Source organism: Xyrauchen texanus, chromosome 47, assembly GCF_025860055.1.
Source record: "Xyrauchen texanus isolate HMW12.3.18 chromosome 47, RBS_HiC_50CHRs, whole genome shotgun sequence".
NCBI lineage: Eukaryota > Metazoa > Chordata > Actinopteri > Cypriniformes > Catostomidae > Xyrauchen > Xyrauchen texanus.
In genome coordinates, this window is record NC_068322.1 from 15,163,722 (window position 1) to 15,178,438 (window position 14,717).

Here is a 14,717-nt window from a genome sequence, read left to right on the forward strand (position 1 = left end):
GAAAAGGGAATAAGTGTATGCGTATTGTAACTAAGGGTTTTCTTTACTTAAGCGGTTTCTTGCAAATGGGTGGCACTTAAAAAGATTTGGCTCTTAAAAGCCAGTGCAGCATGCTTTAGCATGCGCCACGTCACTTCGCCTATGAATTGACAAGACCTCCAGGATTTGCCCCAGCTGAGCCTTCTACACCTGGTCAACCCTTTCTCCTGCAACCTATAACACTGAAGGGAGGGATGTGCCAGACTTGGTCCATATGGTGCACATGGAGCTCTCTGAATGATGAAATTCTTTAGATTAAATGTTATTTATTTGCCAAATCTGCTCATTTCCTCTCTATATTACAAATAGAAACATAGTTTTAGTGATGGAAATCAAAGACCATGAAATAAACTTTTCAGTGTAATTTCCTGAACACAAATTGAGCTCAGATTTGGACTAAATTTAGAAACTATTTAATGGTCAATGGTCTTGTCTACAAATAATTTGCACCAGACTAGCATCTGTCGATGGTCTTGGTTATATACACTTTGGACAAATTTCAAAATACGGCATGAAAAATTCCTGCCTGCAAATTCCTTCCTACTGCTTCATCATGTCTTAATTATTCCTGAAGGAAACAATGGCCAAGAGGCCAACACCTCAATTGGGAACATGAATCTCTGCCCAGGTAATCTTAAAAACAGTAAAAGGCCCAAAGGTCTACCCTCAAATCCATAATAACATCCAATTTTCAGCTCTACGGAATGAGGCACTTGTCATTGCTGGCGTTCAAGGACATTATTCTGGTTAAAATTCATTTTAAAATGATGATTATAGGTCAGTGGAGGCTCATTATCACAACTGATTATCTTGTCATGGTTTTTCGACTTATTTTTTGTTCTATTAATTGTCTGTGCATGAGTGTTCTCCCGATGGGAATCCCAACCTTTAATAGGCTGAGGTGAACATGGTGCAATATTGGCCTGGTGGCTGCAAGGCAACGTCTACTGTCGTCGCTCTAGTTCTAAGGCCCGTGTCAACTGAGGCCCAAGAGATTTGCACAATCAAGTACCACGTGCACTGCTTTTGACCTACCAGTATTGAGTCGTTTAGAATTTCTGCTTTTACTCAGAACGGTTATTGCGCTGTAAATGGTGAGTACAGTGAGTTATGCTGCATTACAAATGTACACAATTTATCTGATCTCCCTTTAGGTACTACTACAACTATGAATTGTGTTATCCTAAAGTAATGAATCTCCAAAAAGACACATTCACATAAATTTGATCAAGAATGGAATAAAATAGGACTTTATTGATCCCAAAAATGAAAATGAAGAGATTAATTAATTTATTTTCAATAAACTTTTATGGGTGTCAAGATTGGAATTGACTGCCCATTCTGTTGGTGGGGGTTTCTCCACTCAGCCCGGTGCAGTTTGGTGTGGTTGGGGGTAGGTGCTTTAGATGCCAGCAGTCATGAGCATGCAGGCCATAACAAAAGCAGTCTTTATGTAGCATGCATGCTGATCCAGCAGTCTACGTTTTGTGCTGCGTTTCACACGTCCAGTTTAAAGGGGATAAGAACAAGCCACAAGAGAGATGCAGAGATTGACTACTGTCTTCCTGTGGCCATGCTAAAAACACACCAATAAAAATGCAAATGCACTTGTAAAAAATGTCAGGCAGCCTGTGAAGTGTGCCATGAAATCTAAATTAATTGGATTAATATTTAAAAAATACTACCAAATATGACTGAATCAACCTGACAACAAAAGTAATTGTAAGGATCAGACCAGATATAAATAGCTCTCTAAGATGTAGATGCTAATGCACACGATATCAGAAGGTCATGAATAAAATCATGTCTTAGATTTGACACTATACTGTGAAACTTTTTTGTCGGGTACCTAAAAATGTGCTAACAATTACATAAATAAAATCAGGTCAAAAGTATTATTTAATATTGAAATCAACCAGAAATTAGATAATAACAACAAAAGTATTTTTAAGGGTTAGCTCAGTCAGAAAGGTAAAAATGGCATGTTACCACATTTTAGTGTAACTTTTGTCAAAATTAAACTTCTGACAAAAAAAGAAATGAACATTTATGTACATATTTAAATAATTAAAATAAATGATGACTAACCAATTTCTTACCAGTTCTTTGAGACGAAGTATAAAGTAAATATATATATGATGAATATTTGTTGCAATGTATAAAGTACCATCATTTAATCATGATTAATCATGGAAAAGTGTGTGATTACTTAGTTACAGATTATTTTTAAAGTACAGTTTCATAGTCTGGGGTATTCTGTAACTGTCCCACCCTGTACATGTGCATGTATGCATGATTGTGACAGAGAACATATGGAAGTACAAAGTTAAAGCTCAAAGGATTGGGCCATGAGCACACTCTGGGATTAATTATGAAGACCCGGTGCTTCTGGTTCTGTCTGTGTGTGTCTAAGAAGCTGTGTCAGCACTGCAGCCATTCAAATGGCTCACAAACAACAGTCCTGAATGGGCTCCATTTAATCAGGTATGCTCTGTCTTCTTATTCTGTCTCAGTCTGCAGTAAAACACATCTATGCAGGACCATGCACAGGCTACATAAGCATGTTCAAGTGTGATAATCAAATTATTGTTGGTGTTTGCTTGAGGGTTACCATGGGCCTCTCTTCAGTATTATTCCCATATAAGAATTAATCACGCACCAGACATCTGAGGTGTTGCTTTGCACACACACACACACACACACACACACACACACACACACACACACACACACACACACACACACACACACACACACACACACACACACATTGGTGCAGCTATCCTTACGAAGACTCTCTATAGAGTGCCCTAAAATGATTTTTAAACTGTACGAACTATAGATTCTATCCCTTAACCCAAACCCTAACCCTAACCCTAACCCTCACAAAAAAATTTAAAACCCACACACACACGCACACACATACATGCACAAACACACAAACATGCACAAACACATTCCCAGGGAGATGGGCAGAGTTTATCATGACAACCAATGAAGGGCAAAAGCAGGTCGAGAGAAAAAAAGAGAAAAAGAGTAGAGAGGGTTCCTCTGCATGTTAGTTTGGTCTCTATTGACCTGTAAACCTTTGTGACTGGAACAAATGCAAATGGCGCTGACTTGCTCACACAAAATACTAAAGGGCTATTCAAATGAGCCACTGCCAACAATGCAACAGTGGCCTACCCATGGAGCAGCCCTCGTCTGGAGCTGAGAGACGCAGTCCAGTGTCAGGGCCTTCAAACTCAATGCTAACAACAGACTAATCAAAAACAAAACAGGTCCATACGATTTCACTATTCACAGGTTTGTTTTTATAACCTGACTGACTGAATATCTCTGAAAAATTTAAAACAAACATTCTTAGAGAAAATTATTCAAAATATTCTTAAATGTAATTGATTTAGAACAGCAAATTGAGACTGTTCTTTGAAATGGCATGGGCATTTCTAAACGTTCTGTCTTCAATGCTTTGGGGAGTAAACTTATCAGGCAATCCATCATAGGATAACAAGGGGAACTGCTTTAGGCTGAAAAAATGGCCACTTGAATGTGGGAAGGGAGATTATTTCTCAATACTGCGCTTGAAAGATTTATTACAATGGATAGGCAGACAGTCAGAAGGCGTCACAATTAGAGCTTTAGAGTTATAGTTCTAAGTTTTATACTTTGTCTATTGCAGAAAGTTTAGTTACATTACTATGCAACAACAGCAACACAAACAACTCCAATGACCAAAGCATGTGTGATATGTAAGATGAAAGACTATGTTACATCAAACCAAACCCATTTGTCATTATAAACCGCAGGAAGGTGGATGATGATGCATGAATGATTTCCAGCGGTCATTTAATGTCAGTCAAATATAAAAATACATTAGTCATAGTCTGACGGTGAGCTGAGGTAAATCATTTCAAAACATCAAAAGTGACAAGCACTTTACTTTATAATTAAACGGTTTATGCCTGTACCACTTCAAAAATGTATTACATCAAACTAAATGTTTCTGTAAGTGCTTTCATATTCTGTATCCTACAGCTAAATAAAAAGTAAAAAGCTGTTTAATGGCAAGGTAGAAGTAGACTGAGAGAAATGGCAATGTCTTAAAGGTGCACTCAGTAATGAATTATAATTTTAAAACATATGTATAAAAACATGACCACTCACATGAGATGAAGACTCCAGTCATATCAGTAATCTTATAAAAGCTGATTTATTATACATGGGGCAGGGGCGCCCTCCTTGAAGCTGCCATTTTAGAATCACAGTCCAAGATGACACAAACAAACAACTGAGTGCACCTTAAATTAACTGGTTTGATTCAAGTCAAACATTTGTACATAATATCACTGAATCAGCTTGAACACATTAGGTTACACCAACAAAACTAATTTGAAGTGTTAGATCAGATCAAACATTATTACTGATATAAAATATGCTATCGTCAAGAATATTGACTTCATAATCACTACAAAAGTAGTGCAAATTCTCTCAGGATTAAACCTTGTGTAATGGTTGATTCTGATAATATTGCTTGTCATAACCAAGTTATATATTTATCTCATAAGGATTTCAAGTTCAAATATTTTTAATCACCCTGATTTGGTGAGTCAGACTGGCTGACTGTTCAATATTTTGCTTATTACACAGCTAATGTCAAATTATTAAATAAATTGACTAAATATTAATGATTAGAGTTGAAATTATTTTGTTATGTATGAAAAAAGAGACTATCGAGTGATATGGGAGGCATGAAACCGGCACAGCTAAAAATCGCTTGGATGGAACAATTGTCAATGTGGAACACATCCCCTGTTTATCACTTTTCATCCTGTTAAAGGACTACAGATGCTGGAAAGGAAGTGTAGCACTGGACCTGAGAGAAACCAGTCATGACAGTTTCATGCTAGTAATGCTTATACCTAGGGCTGGGCGATAAAACGATATCGTTATTACGATAAAGAAAATCCACAATAAGCCTATGAGGAATTTTCTATATTTACTGCGTGTCGCTAAAACACAAGCAGTTCGGCTTTCTCAGGCTGCGTTTCCACTGGGGTGGACGAAATCCGCTCAAAGGCGCTCACAGCGCTAGGAGATAGCTTGCTCCATACCGCTGCCAATCCTACGATCCACCTTGCGAGCATGACGGTCGGCTTTCGTAGGAATTAATTGAAAATGCTCTCAGCTTCGCTCACAACGCACCAGTGGTAACGTAGGGTCAGACTGGATGAACTTGCTAATGCTAGCTGCCTTGCTAACAATTAGGTTACGTCGGACACCGGATTGATTCCATCCGCACCGCAAGACTTCATGACAACGGTTGCGCTCTATCATCATCTCTAGTGAAGAGCGCGACAGAACAACAGTGATGTGGACAACAGCTCTGATCTTTCTGCGCTGTAATCTTGAATATTGTTCTCTAGCAATAAACATGCCTCATTTCTACCCTGTCCCGCTCCGCACGCATTGCCACTTTTCCCTGCATGTGTGTAGACGTGAAGCGCCACATGAGTTAACGTGGTTTCAAAGCACCTTTAACGTTTTTCCCTTCTAAATGTATCTTTATTAATCAGCATGTTTGAGACTTTAATAATAAACAAATCGAATAAACAAATTGATTTCTGTTCTAATTTTGTGAAAATTAATTCGATGTCTTAAATGGATAAGGAAAGACTAAAATTACTAGTTGGTAGACTTGTCTCTAACTTTTATGAAAATATACAAATGTTTTTTACATTTTTTTAAAAACATTTCTAAATTTTCTCTCGGGACACCCCTGAACCCACATTCAGAATCATTCCACAGTCACAAGGGCTTCTATGCCCCATACTTGGGTATCTGAATCTAAAGAAATGTAAAAAATATTTCATTTTAAAGTAAAAATATTCCAACAAAAAAACCTCAATTGATAAATGGTAAAAGACGGTAAAATTGGTAAAAGATCCCGCAGACCCCACTGCTTTGGCCGTCTCTGGACCCCCTGTGCAGTTTTGTAGAGACTATTTTGACTGTTTAGAATTAATTTTTTCTTCTTTTCTTCTGTCAACTTAGAAAAAAAATAAAAAATAAAGTGCAATATGTAAATGTATATATATATATATATCATGATAAATATCGATATCGAACAATATGAAAAAGATTATCGTGATAACAATTTTGGCCATATCGCCCAGCCCTACTTATACCACACATTTCACCATCTAAACTACTGAACCCATTGTGTGAAACTCATGTTTCTTTTTTGTTAAGCTTTTGTGTGTGTGGTGGTCTTTGCTAGATACAAGGAACATTTCGGTTCCTCTGCAAAAATGGCATTAAGTGCTAACAGAGAGAGCATTGGAACATGCAAGAAAACATCTGGATGACACCTGCAAACGGCTCATGACCCGAGTACATCCACACTGCAGGAGACAGGGAAATGGGTATAATGTGTGAAAGAGACCGTTAGAAGATAGAGTAATGAAGATGAGTGCATCTCAAGAACCAGCTGTTCAAAGTAGTTCTCCTCTTTCTTTTCCTCCACTACACAATGTATGTAATATGTAACGGAGATATCCTAAAGATTAGGGTTGGGTATCGCCAACTACCTCATCGATACAATACACAGCTACTCTTGCGATGCATACAGTATGTCACAATTCAACCATTTGCGATGTATCGCAATATCATAGTTGGATTGCAAATAAAACTGCACCAAATGTGCAAGAGAGATACGGCATATCCGTGATAGAACGAGTGAATATGCTGTTTCAGTGTGAAGTTTTCTAGTGTATTTAGGAGATTATATGAATGCCCAAATAAATAAATATTGTAATATATCAATATAAGATTGGATCAGCACAGCCCTACTAAAGCTATCCTAATACTTTTCTGAGTGTTCAAAATGTTTTGGAGTGCTGAATCTGTAAATAAAATGCAGAGGGTTGTACTAGGAAGCTTTGCAAAAGCAAAAGATCACAAAGACAAAATATTTTAGGTCTTGTCAGGGTAATTTCACGCACCCAGAAATCCATGTAATATCAACATGTCAACCTACAGTACAAAGTGGTGAACATATTCAGAGAGAGACAGTCACAAAGAAGCCAGAAACCAACCCTGCACACAAGACAACAACTTCACCACTAAAATAAATTATGTTTGATCGGTGCGGTTATGAGCACAGCCATGCTGAAGTGATCATTTTCAGACAATTGGGATATTGCAAACCTTTCATCCCTAAATCTGCCTCTAATTTCAATAAAGCTGATGCAATGGGAGACTAACAGGTTGATACTCATCATTCTTCTGCTCGGCCCACCGTAGAAAAAAGCTCTCAAAGACGTGCCTTAGATCTGAACAACCACACCGTCTGATGTTCTGATCATGTGATTAAGTATCAGAACATTTGGAATTATGTAATATATTTCATGTGTTTTCTAATTTACAAAGAACATTTCCATAACACCGGATATATTACTAGCATTAAGCCTGAAGACTGTGCAAGATGTATTTAAAGGAATGTTCCTGTTCAATACAAGTTAATCAGTCGACAGCATTTATAACAATGTTGATAATCACAAAAATAAATTTAGACTTGTCCCTCCTTTTATTTAAAAAAAACAAAACACTGTGTTAGTGAGGCACTTGCAATTAAAGTGAATGGGGCAAACCTGTAAACATTAAAATACACACTGTATCAAACATTTAGCCACAAGACATAAACAATTTGCATGTTAACATGATTTTAATGTGATAAAATTGCATACTAACTTTTATGTGTAAAGTTATATCCAACGCTGTAATACCTAAAACCATAAAAGGACCATAAAAAACAACTATTTAAATAACTTGACTGCTCAAATAATACACAAGTTTTAACAGAAGAACTAATGTACAGTAATTGCTTTAATTAAATGATACGCTTCACATTTGTGCCTTTAAAATTGTTAGTGCCTCACTGTAACCTCGATGTTTTTCTTTTTTCTTTTCTTTTAAGAAAAGGAGGGACAAGTCTAAATAAATTTTTGTGGTAACCCATTTTATGCTACAAATGCTGTCGATTAAGCTTAACTTGTATTGAACCCGGAATATTCCTTTAAGACTGTATAGAGAAGAATGTGTTAATTATAAATTGTAAAACCTTGTGTCTACACTGGAAGTGACTAGAAACACCACCAGAAACACCATGAGCTTGCTTTGATGTAAAAAATTTAAATGAGACGTCCAACAACTTTAGGCGTGTCGCACCGGGTGATTCCAGTATAGACCGCTTTATTGATTAAAATGGTCGAAATCTAGTTTCGTCATGTCACACCGCATTGCAAAGGTCTGGTGAGGACACAGTAAAATAATTGTTATTTTAAAAGAAACAGGTCAATTGAAAGCACCCATAGATTCATTAAAATGTTGCCAACACCACCAAGAATTTATCCAAAGTATCAGTTTAAATATTTGCACATCCAGAATAATAATTCTCTATAGGTTCTTTTTATAAACGTTTCCTGTCACATATTCTGTAACATTTCTCTTTGGATAAAACTTTGGATACCTTGGATAAAAGCATCAGTCAAATGAACAAATCATGTCTTTTCGATACAAAATATGAATTTATTCATAAAACTTGCTTGTGATGATATGGAGTAGCACTGTTAAATGTGTGTTGATGATGGATTTAATTTGTCACATTGTCTCTCACCTGTACGTCCTGCCACACACAAATCTCTCCGTGCTCTCTCTAGGCTTCCTGACGCCTGTGAATGACAAATAACAGCAATGATAAACATTCAGTTAAACTCACAGAGAAAGCATTGCACAAATTCATCATAACAGCAGCACAAACAGTTTGAATAATTTCAATAACCGAAATGAGTTATTTCTACTAACTCATATGTGTTGCAAACTTTCATTCAATCCAAGATTTTTCTGAGGTCATAACCCGGGTCAGTTGAGTCTGGAATGTAAAACCAAACCGGAGGGAGGAGAAAAGAACCCTGTTGGATTGTTTAATTTGCTCAGAGGATTAATTAACTCATTCTTGACTTAGGATCTCAGCTCCTTCTCACTCAATTCCAAAGAATAGATGCTTTCTTGGCAGTGCAAAAAAATTTAAATAAAACTAAGTTCAGCCAGAGCTAAAACACACACCAGATTGCAGAAGGCCAATTCAGAGCAGAGGCCCTGGGTTTCTCCCCCTCTCTAGAACGATCAGCAGTGGAAAGAAAAGCCATTTCCCTGTCCTCAAATGAACTCAAACATGAGCTTCCTGTTAGACACTGGGAGGAAACACCCAGCACAGCAACCTCACACTAACAGAGGAAGGCCTTCACTGCTGAATTCTTCTCTGCCTGCGAAATTAGGTCAGGCACTTAAAGAGCTCCTAGCTCATACCCACAAGATCTCCCTCTAAAATTAATGCACACACACATACACACTCACACACACTGACAAAATAAAAACACACAACCTCAGATCTCCCATACATACACACTCACACAAGATGCACACAGAAAATGTCACCTGATGTCTTCAAGCATCACATATAAACCGCAGTGCCGAGACTGCACAATATGTGCCAGTCTGGCTGTCGACTGGTGAACCCTGAATCTAAGCAGATTAAGCAGCAGTACCCCTGTGCTCTAACGCTCTGAAATGCTCCTGTCGGCAGCTCTTGCTCACATCTGTGCAACCTGTAAGTGCCCGTTTCAGATAGGCTACGGGCTAAAAGCTCAGGACACGCCCCTGACCTCAGCTGACACTACAGGCCACTCAAATTATCAGTATGCTTGTATCTTAGAGAGGCGTACAACAACGACGATTGATTGTGTGAATGTGTCAGGTTAGAGGAGGTGCCTCCCCTCCCAGTGGTGATTTTATTTAAAATTTCAAATGATGTGTGAGTAGGGTTATCTGAGGTGAATCAACTTGGATATGGGCCAACGACGAGGCAGATGTATTTATGACTCGGTCTCTGTAAAGTGTGCGTAGGATTATTCACCTCATTGTAATCTTGGAGGGTTTGGTTTGATTTGCTCAATTATCTCATGCTTTTTATGTGTGTGTGTCAGTGTTTTAGCAATAGACAGCTGTAAGCAAGCTCCTGTCATCATTACCACATCATTTCAAAAGACAAAGAGAAACATTCAGATTGCAGTATCGAGGCCAGGTCATGTTGACACATTACATGCTTGGCCTTCTGTCTTTGCGAGGGAAAAGGGAGATCATAGAGTAAATTCAAGACCAAGCACAAAAGCAGAGGCGGGATAAAGAAAAAAGCAAGAGAAAAAAGAAAATCGGAGAGAAGGAATATGACAATACCATACGCCAAATTTCTGACATCTGTTGCAGAGAGTATGGGGAGACATTCCTGTGGGATTGACAGTTTGGCGTGGCTAGAGCACCAGGGGCCAGTCATGGAAAGACACTTCCAGCTTGCACACACTCCGAAGCCAGATCTGGCCTCAGTCAGATACTTTCTGCATCGGCCTGGCCTGAGCTTTCCTGCCTTGAGTTACGTAGCTATTTGTGCAATAGCAGTTTAGTTATTTTCCAAGACAGAAGATGTAAATTGTAAGCTATTTTTGGCAAGATAAGTCGAGTGCTGAGTGACATTAAAACAAGTGGAAACAGATTGCTCGAAATGACCGATGTAAAAAAATAGTTTTTCCAGTTGTTTTAAAATGCTGACATCACTAATGTTTTGAATGTCTCCTCCTCTGTAAGAAGGTATATGGCTTGAAAACTGATAGTGGAAAAAAGGAAAATTAAAGGCAACATTGCCATTGTTTACGAAGAGTGTTGGGTCATATTAAGCAGGAAAGCATATGCAAAACATCTGACCAAGGCTTTATGTAAAACCTAATACAAACAATTATTTTTTTTATTTTTTTATTTCATCTTCTTCTCTACTTGGTTTATGTCAGTATTTTTGTTACTCAAACATGCAAACAAGCAACAATGCTAAGCTTCTGGCTTTATCTAATGCACTGCGTAAATTATTTTGGTAACTAGCAAAGTTATCAGTTTTTATCTAATTTGCCACACACACTCACACACACACACACACGTTGGTGCAGCTATCATTATGAGAACTCTCCACAGACATAATGATTTTTATACTGTATGAACTATAGATCCTACACCCTAACCCTCACAAAATAATTTCTGCATTTTTACACTTTCAAAAGAACATAGTTTAGTATGTTTTTCAAGCGATTTGAATTATGGGGACACTAGAAATGTCCTCATAAACCACAATGATAGCATAATACCCTTGTAATTACCAGTTTGTAACCTTTAAAAATGTCCTCATAAACCACCCAAACCACCACACACACACACACACACACACACACAATCACACTAATAAATAACAATCCTCAAAAATCCACCATTCCTGCCAGAATTACTACCAAACAGACTGACAAACAATTCAAAACACATACTTCACAACTAACCGTGGACCTATATATCTGGCAGTGATCAAATGGTGTTTAAATACTTTCAAACTATGTTAAAGTTTGTTTATGTTCTTTTTGGGTGAAGGATTGGGAAACAGATTTTTTTTAGAACATAAGCAGGCCTTCATAACCTGACTTGATAATAGCACAGTCAGCATAACAAATGTTAAAGGAAATTCATTTAACATGTTATAGCATGTGTGTGCACATGTTTGCCTCATAGGCAAATAATGAAATGCAGAAATTCATGCACTAAAATCAAACAAATCTATATTTCAAAAAACAAATGCCTTCATCCACTGAATTCCAGTAAAGAACTCCTAATAAGTGCAGCTCATCCAGAAGATATGAATAGTTCTAATTTAATTTTGGGAGTAATACATTTAATTTTAAGTAAAATAGAAGCAACAAAGCACATCTACATATCTCACTTCTATCATACATTTAGTGTGTAAACTTAGAATAAGGAAATGTATATTTACAGATAAAATCCTACCCGATTAAAAGATGGACGGACATTCCACTCTGGTCCGAGATAAATTATTCCCTTTTTCAAGCACCACTGCAACGCAGACACACACACACACACACAGCCTAACATGTTAGAATAAACTTTGATCTCACTGACTATACTGTATTAATTACCCACAACAATAGCAATATGCATTTAAAGAAACTCCTGTTCAAATCACTAGTTTCTTCAAGTTTTTTATTTTATTTTAATTACATTTTTTGGGGAGTATGTGTGGTATAAATAGATGCATAACACTCACTTATTAGAACATGCATTTTCAACACAAAAATTGACAAAATATTATATTCGTACAACAATATCAGTTGAGAAATCAGCTAAATGCATTAAAGTGTATTGGACATTTTGGACAAGGCTCAGTTTAGATCCAGATGAAAGACAAAATAATCAGTGAAATGCACATTAAAAAAGGCATATTAATGTTTTACAAAAATTATTTAGCAAGTAATCCCAGGTAACAAAGAACATACTCGATTTATTTCTCATTTGGATCAACAGATACAGCCTGATAAGTGTTGTTGTGCTGCAGTAGAAGTTTAACAGAGCAGAATATATAAAACACTATAGAAGGTCGTTTATTAGAAAAGCCATGAGAAAATCTCCTCTTTTTCAAGCTCAAATTTGTATTTTAATCTTTCTTCTTGACCTGCACTAATAAAATATGAGCAAGTCTTCATTTAATTCAAAAACCTCGAGCAGCTCGACAGACATTTTACATCTATGTCCCAAATGCCAGTTTCATATATTAGTCGGGCATCATTTCAAGTTTCAGTACAGTCTAATAGCGAAATAAACCAAACGATGGAAAAATCCGACCGATGTGACCCAATAAAATTCGGTGACGGAAAACTTACATTATATTTGTGCTTTTCTTCCTCGTCTTCGCTTCATCCTGATCATTCGTGCTCCTTTAGTTACCGCGGGGAAGATAGTTCTCGTTCTAAAAGGAAAACGCCAAAGAGAAACAGACAATATAATAGACTCCATTAGAAAGCCACGACGACCGTTTATTATTATTATTATTCAAACAGAGGTTGAAGTGGAGATACGTCATCCTTCACGGTGGATTCCTGTCGCGCGGACACTTTCGCGAAGTTAAAACACACGCGACCGTTATTGCCGTCCCCTCCGGTTCACACACATAGACAAACAAACTGTCACTTCCTTTCCATCGACAAAAACATGACGACAGACTGCGTGTTTTAAGGACAGTTTAGCTTTTTTTTAATGATCAAAAAGCTGTTCACCCCCCCCACCCCACCCGGACCGACAGTCTCACTCTACCGTGAACTAGATCACACAAGTTCAACTGAGGTGAACTCTGATTCACACACACACACACACACACACAGATAGAGAGAGAGATAGAAAAACACACAAAGGGTAACATGCACAAACGCAGAGAGAAAGACACCACACACACACACACACACACACACACACACAGGGCGACACACACACAGAGACACAGACATACACATTGACACACAGGGAGAGAGATACATACACCCAAACACACGGGGTGACACACAGAGAGAGACACACACACACACACATAGACACACAGAGAGAGAGAGAGAGAGAGAGATACACACAAACACACACACACAGAGACATACACACAAACACACACACAGAGAGAGAGAGAGAGAGAGAGACGCACACAGACAGAGGGAGAGAGAGAGACACAGACACACATACATACAGACACAAGAATGACACGCATAGACACACACAGACACACAAACACACATGCAGCGAGAGACAGAGACACACACAGATACACGCACACACAGACACACACACACACACACACACACACACACAGACAGACACACACAGAGAGACACACAGACACACACACACAGAGAGACACACACAGAGACAGACACACACACACACACACACAGACAGACAGACATACACACACACACACACACACACACACAGAGAGAGAGAGACGCACACAGACAGAGGGAGAGAGAGAGACACAGACACACAAACATACAGACACACGAATGACACGCATAGACGCACACAGAGACACACACAAACACACATGCAGCGAGAGACAGAGACACACACAGATACACGCACACACAGACACAGACACACACACACAGAGACACACACAACACACACACAGACAGACACACACAGAGAGACACACACAGACACACACACACAGAGACAGACACACGCAGACAGACACACACACACACAGAGAGAGAGACACACACACATAGAGACACACACACAGACAGATACACACACACAAACACACAGAGACAGACACAAATACAGACACACACATATATATATTTAGGTCATTTTGAGTAGATTCTTTTTTTTCTTTTTTTTTTTAACTTGTGTGAATGTGTTTTATATTTTTCAGGCTGGATTACAACATTAAGAATTTGCATGTCCACTCAAATAGTGACTGAGAGTTAAAGTTTTAGTGTACAGTGTAAATAAAGGAAATAACTTTAACTGAGATAAAAGTAAACTATGTGTTTTGGGCTGTCATTTATTATTATTTAGTTACCAGTTAATATGAAAATATACAATTATACTATATTGGCAAAAGACCATTAACATCTTCCATTGGTATGAACTTCCACTTCAGAGACCTTGCAGACCACAGCTAAAAAGAAAATAATAAAATCAAAAATATACTAGTATTAATCCACTTATAATTGGCAAAATAA

General features: G+C 37.8%; 1 protein-coding gene across 1 annotated transcript in view; it reads right to left on the reverse strand.

Moving 5' to 3' along the window:
• Positions 1-13,229, reverse strand: part of LOC127638811 (peroxisome proliferator-activated receptor alpha-like) — a 55,652-nt gene extending 42,423 nt beyond the window's left edge. The window contains exons 1-2 of the mRNA XM_052120556.1: positions 12,864-13,229; positions 8,717-8,771 (exon numbers count right to left, since the gene is read on the reverse strand). The gene's annotated coding sequence lies outside the window, so the exon portion shown is untranslated. The remainder of the gene's footprint in view (positions 1-8,716; positions 8,772-12,863) is intronic.
• Between the last annotated feature and the right edge of the window lie 1,488 nt (positions 13,230-14,717).